General features: G+C 41.7%; 1 pseudogene; it reads right to left on the reverse strand.

Annotated features, from left to right (window-relative positions):
- Nucleotides 1–4,768: 4,768 nt before the first annotated feature.
- The window catches only part of LOC102856591, a 31,174-nt pseudogene continuing 29,576 nt past the window's right edge, over nt 4,769–6,366 (reverse strand).

The raw sequence follows: 6,366 nt of genomic DNA on the forward strand, positions 1-6,366 counted from the left end.
CGAGGTTGTGGAGAAACTGGAACCCTGATTCACTGTTGGTGGGAGTGTAAAATGGTGCAACCCCTGTGGAAAGCAGTATGGCGCTTTCTCAAAACGTTGCAAATAGAGATACCATTTGACCCAGCAATTCCACTACTGGGAATATACCCTGAAAAGACGATAGCTGACATCCAAGCAGATATATGCACACCCATGTTTATTGCAGCTTTGTTCACAATAGCAAGGAGTTGTTTCTGATTTTAGATTATGCAATCTTCCCTTGCTATGTTCAAAAGACTGCTTATTCACCAGTTACAAGTTTTTCATGAGCATGATTTCTTCTTCTTGTTGTCAGAAGCCATTGAGTTGAATATGACTCATGGTGGCCCTATGAACAACAGATCTGAACCCTGTCCTCACCATCTCTGACACACTTGGGCCTTTTGCTGCAGTCATTGTGCCAATCCATCTCGTTGAGTGTCTTCCTTGAAAATTTTCATTCTTCTAAATGTTAGCCAAAATTTCAGACATAATGTTAGACATAATTTCAGCTTCTAGAAACTACTAAAACTTGAAGCTCCTGCATGTGAAAGTTAGACTTTAACATTAACAATTATGTTGTTGTTCTTGTTATGTGCTATCAAGTCAACTGTGAGTCATAGCAACCCTATGCACAATAGCTCTGAACTCTGCTCTTATCCTGAACCAGATTCACTGTCTCTGACACATCTACCTCTATTATCTCAGTTACTATGTCAATTCATCTCATCCTGGGTCTTCTTCTCTTGCCCTGCTCCCCCTCTCTTCCAAGCATGATGCTATTCTCCAAAGAAGACCGAAGAACTGACACCTTGGAATTGTTGTGTTGGCAAAGAATATTAAACACACCACAGACTGCCAGCACAACAAACAAATTTGTCTTGAAGGAGGTATGACTATGCTGTCTTTGCAGGCAAGGAGAGTGAAATTTAATCTTGCATACTTTGAGGGTCCAGTCCTTAGAAAGGACATTTTGCTTGCACCCATGCACGAGCCCATGCCCGCGTGTGTGCGTGCCTGTGTGTGTGTGTGTAAGAGAAGAAGCCCTTCCTTGAGATGTATTGACACCATGACTGCAACAGTGAGTTAGAGTATGGCAGAGATTGTGTGGATAGCACAACATGCGACAAAGTTACTACCTGCTGTTGATGGCTTCACTGTGAGTCAGAGTTCACTCGAGGACACCTCACAACAACAATAAAATTAAAACAGATGAGGAACTAAACAGGGAAGAGCACCTCCCCCCCTCTATTCCTGCAAGTCAGACTGAATTCAACCCTTGAACCTGGAAAGGACATTTCTGTTCTTTAAAGCCACACTTGTGTTGTAGCAGCAGGAAGTAACTGTTATGTTCTCTAATTAACCAATTTTAAAAGTATTTGTTTTTGTTTGTTTTTTTAAAATAAAATTTTTATTTCATACTGGTTTGCTATGACTAAAGTGTACCTGATACAGGCCATGGTCTTTGCAATCACTTGCTATGCATCAGAGAGCTGGACAATGTCTAGGGATGATAGAAGGAGAATTGATGCCTTTGAGCTGTGGTGCTGAAGAAGAGTACTGCATATACCACAGACTGCTAGGAGAAGGTGGAGCCAGGCTGCTCCTTGGAGGCAAGGATTCTGAAGCTTCATCTGACATAATTTGGACATGTTGCAAGGAGGGATCAGTCCTTGGAGAGGGATGTCATGCTTGGGATGGTGGAGGGACAGCACAGGAGAGAAAGACCCTCAATGAGATGGATTGATTCAGTCACTGGAGAAATGGGGTAGGAGTATTGGAGACAATAAGATTGGCACAGGATAGAGCAGGGTTTAAGGCTGTTGTACATAGGGTTGCTATGATTTGGAGGTGACTTGAAGGCACGTAACAACAACAACAACTGATTTGCTTACAAGTTTTACATTGTTTTTCATACTGAATCATTCCCATTTCCTTTACTCACCCCTCGATCAAATTGTGCTACCCTATGATCATCCTCCTGCCCACCTTCACCCCTCTGCTCTTACTCTCCCCCATTGTATCCTCATACATGTTTTACTAGTTATCTTAATATTTTCACAATTATTATCTTACACAGTATTTGTTCTTATTAATCTGAGTTAGTTCACTCAGTATAATGCTCTCCAGTCCCTCCCAAGTTATATAGTGGTTTTCAAAAATCATTGCTCTAGCATGTTGTACAGTACTCCATCTTATGAATATACTATAATTTCTCAATCCATTCGATTGTGGTTGGACATTTGGGCTATTTCCATGTTCTTGTGGTGATGAATAATTCTGCTATGAAGATTAGTGTACAAATCTCCATTTGTGTCTCAGTTCTAATATCCTTGGTGTACATTCCAAGCAGTGGAATAGCAGGGTCATATGGAATTTCTAGCTTTTAGAGGGAATGCCAAACTGTCTTCCAGAGTGATTGTATAAAAGTTTTTGTTTTTTGCCACAATAATGTTTAAATATCTGGACATTTTATGTGGTGAGTTTTGATAATTCTAAGTAGAGTGGTATATATCTGTATTGTTTGGTAAAACCTCTATTTTTGTAAAAGCAAGGATGTGAGCTGCTAACATAAGAGGTGGGGAGAGGGCAGGGGCCCTCCACAGTTCATTTGTTTAGACCCTTACCCCACATTCTTCTCCTAGAGAAAATGATTTCTCCCCCAAATCTTCATTAGAAGCATGCCACGGTGTGGTAGATGTTAGTGCTGGCATTGGTGGGGATTGCTGAGGTAGATTGACACAGTGACTGCTACAAAAGCTTAAAGACAGCAGAGATTGTGAGGATGGTGCAGGAGAGTGAAAAGCTTCATTCTACTGGGCCGTAATGTCACTGTGAGCTGGAATTGACTCAAAAGCACCTAACAACAACTCCATCAGCCTTTGGCCTAAATATGGTGGTGGTCCAAGCCCCACCTTCGCATAAACGTCTATTTCAAGAGTATAACTAAGGAATAATTGAGTCTCATTTTCAAATATAAAGAAAAAGGATCAGGTCTTCGTATGTGTCAATTAGTAGTAGTGAAACAAAGGAGGACCTATAAGCCAATACTCATTCATCAAGGGACCAGAGGAGGAAGTGACATGTTTGACCATCCAGGGACTTCTTTCAGTAAGCTAGAATGTAACCGTTCTTCATGCACATTGTCCTCCTTTTTCAGCTGAGGTTTTGACTGACAGTGATTCTTTTGAGGTGAGTCAAGTAAACATAGGGCTAGATTTGAAACCCTATATCAAAGGAACATTTTTAACGCAGAAGTTATCATTAACTTGTAAACACTCCTCTGTTTTGTTTGCTTTATTTTAATGCATATTATGTAAGCAATTGATTATGTAACAATTTCTCTGAAGCTATTAGAGTTCCCTGGGAAAACACTCTGGTTTTACTTTGAAAAATGGCCCACACTTGAAGCAGAAGGTTATTACATTATTAGAGACAAGAGTTAAATCCAGAGTCTATTTTGGGCACACAAAAAAATTCTTAGAAAATTCAGATTAAAAAGGTTAGCATCTCTTCCATTTGGTAGATGCAGCAGTGAGAGAAGAGAAATCATATGGTTTACGGTTACTGATTATGTATTCTTAGCATAATTTACTTGGTGTGACTAAGAGTTATTCATTTTATATTTTGTTCTAAAATAAGATTTTAAGTAGTTTACAAAGATGTATAGGCAGTTCTCACACTACAAATAGGTTCTGTTCTTAAGTCTTTAAAGCTGCATTTATATGTAAGCAGAAATCATTTTTATCTAACGTTAAGACAATTGTTTGTATTCACTCACTCACTCACTCACTCACTCACTGCCATTGAATTGGAACCAGACTTGTTGATCTTCAAGTGAGTTTTCAGAGACTATAAATGGCATTGGCAGTGATTACTCATCTTTCTTCCATGAAGCAGCTGAAAGATTTGAACCTTCCACCTTGGGGTTGGCTGCACAACTCTCTACTCACTAGGCTACTAGAGCTCCCTATAATGTTTGTGTTAGTATGAGATCTATCTCTCTCTTTCTCTCTCTCTCTCTCTCAACTTTCTGAGCAGAAAAACTATTAAAGAACATCTCCAAACACAAGAAAACATTTTGACATAATATAGTGATGGTAATAATAATGTTTTGATGTATACTGCAAAATGTTACCCATTTGTAATTATGAACCATTGTGTATAATTTAAATTTTTAATATCCTAAGTTTTGCAGGGGTTGATTCTAACTACATACAGATTGTATGTAAGTCAAATGTGTAGCCAGCAATCTGCCTTGCATAATTTTTTTAAAAAGGATTAAATCAGATAAGGGGGAAAATGAAGATAATAAAATTACCTGGTAATGGATGTATGGAACTTGCTACTAACTAAAAGGTTGGTACCTTGAGAACACTCAGAAGTGCCTTAGGAAGGAAGATCTATTGATGTACTTCTGAAAAATCAGCTACTGAAAACGCTGTGGAGTAGCTCTACTCTGACACACATGAACAGGCAAGAGCAACTAATAAGAAATGTGTGATAAAGTCAGCAATCAAAATGTAACTCTTTTTTTTAACTTAAAAAAATATTTCTGCTTTATTTGGGGATGGAGACAGTGACAGAAGTCAGGGTGAAGGGTGGAGGACAGACCTTGACCAAGCCCGCATGATTTCAAGTCTCTTCCTCAGAGAATCAAGGTGACACCTCCAGGCATCTTCTGCTTTCTCCTATTTTTCCAATGTCTCAGAAGTGAGAGGGGAGAGAAATGTCGTTCTAAAACACTGGCTCACACTTCGGCTCCAAGTTCTAGGACCCCAGTTTCAATTACAGTCACGTATTTGTCATCAATCTGGACCAGCAGCACTGTCTTGTCGATGTGGGATCTAGTACCTGGATCTCTGCTGCAAGGCACCCATCGGTGAATCACATGGCCTTCCATGCCTTCCTGAGGACTCCAGTCTTTCCAACTGTTTCTCCCGGCTTTTAACCGAATTCCCTCGTCTGGCCACTGCAGCTCTTTCCTTTTTGACAGGTTGATCCCCTCCAAAATTTGACTGGGATCCACAATTTGGACTCTGTAAATCACTTCCCCCTTTTTGGCGTGTGAAGCATTGGCAGGACTTAAGCTGTTGCCTGGCTGTGCGTCGGAGGCACTACTCTGACCTCCGTCTGTCCCGAGAAAGCCCACGAGGGCGTGATGCTTGCAGGCAGGGATGCTTTGGCTGAAGCTGCTGGAAGAAGGCAGGCCATGCTGCGCGCAGACCACGCCGCTCTGACTGCAGGGCTCAATCTGGTTCACCATCGAGAGGCGGGACTGGATGGACGAGGGTAAATTTCGAAGGGATATCTGACTGGTGGAGGAGCGCCGACAATGCACGAATCCGGTGGTGGACATCCGGAGAGATGAGTGGTGGCTACTGTAGCAGTACGAGGAGAGGACTGACTGGCTACGGAGGCCCGGGCAGGGGACTGTCTGACCAGGCTCGACAGCACAGAGTGAGCACTGTGGCTAGTGCCTAGTGTTGGAGGATAAGCTGTGACAGGTGGGTGGAGTCCTGTGCCCCCTTGCCCTGGATTTCCAGTGCTTGCCTGGGACACGTTCCTGTGGGGATCATTGGCAGTTGTTGCATTGTTACTGGTACAGGAAGTTCCACTTCCAGTATCAGAATCTTCAATATTGCCACCACTGTTACATCCAACTCCACAACCTTTCCTTAACCTGTGTCAAGTAGATACTATGAAGTTTCTGATATTCCCCAAACTGATAGGGCCTCCAAGAATTTCTTTAAGCTGTTCATGGCTGTCAAAGTAAGAAGTTGTCAGGGGTGAGACAAAGATTGGATAGCCAATAGGTTGATCACACGAGGGGTTTATCATATTTCTCAGAGCCTGCTTGGCATTTTGGATGCTCCCTCTTTCTGGGTTATGGTTGCGAAGAATCAGAAGCTCCTGCTGTTGCGGGCGGATGCATTCCTTGTTAACTTTGATGACCCTGAAGCTAAGATAGCTCCTGTTGAGCATGATGATTTTTTTTGGGTTTTTTTTATTATTAATAATTTCAATAGACATTTACAGAGGTTTTGGATTTCCATTCATTCATTGCCGCACTTTTCTCCCTGCCCACCCCTGCCGACCAGCTCGCTTCCCCCTCCAAAGAGAGAGGGGAAAAAAATCCTTCATTAGTATACAATTCCCACGTCTCTTCCCCCACCCCCACCCCGAATACACTTCTCTATGCAACCTTAATTCTGGATTCCTGTGCTAATCATAATACTCAATCATATATCACTTCTATTCTGTTCTTTCCCTCATCTGTTTCAATACAATATACATAATTTATCCAGTTTTTTTGGGTCATACCCCCACCCTGATGACAGACCCATT

The sequence above is a fragment of the Elephantulus edwardii genome, unplaced genomic scaffold (assembly GCF_000299155.1).
Source record: "Elephantulus edwardii isolate Elephantulus edwardi_28Jun2011 unplaced genomic scaffold, EleEdw1.0 scaffold00060, whole genome shotgun sequence".
NCBI classification, from domain to species: Eukaryota; Metazoa; Chordata; class Mammalia; order Macroscelidea; family Macroscelididae; genus Elephantulus; species Elephantulus edwardii.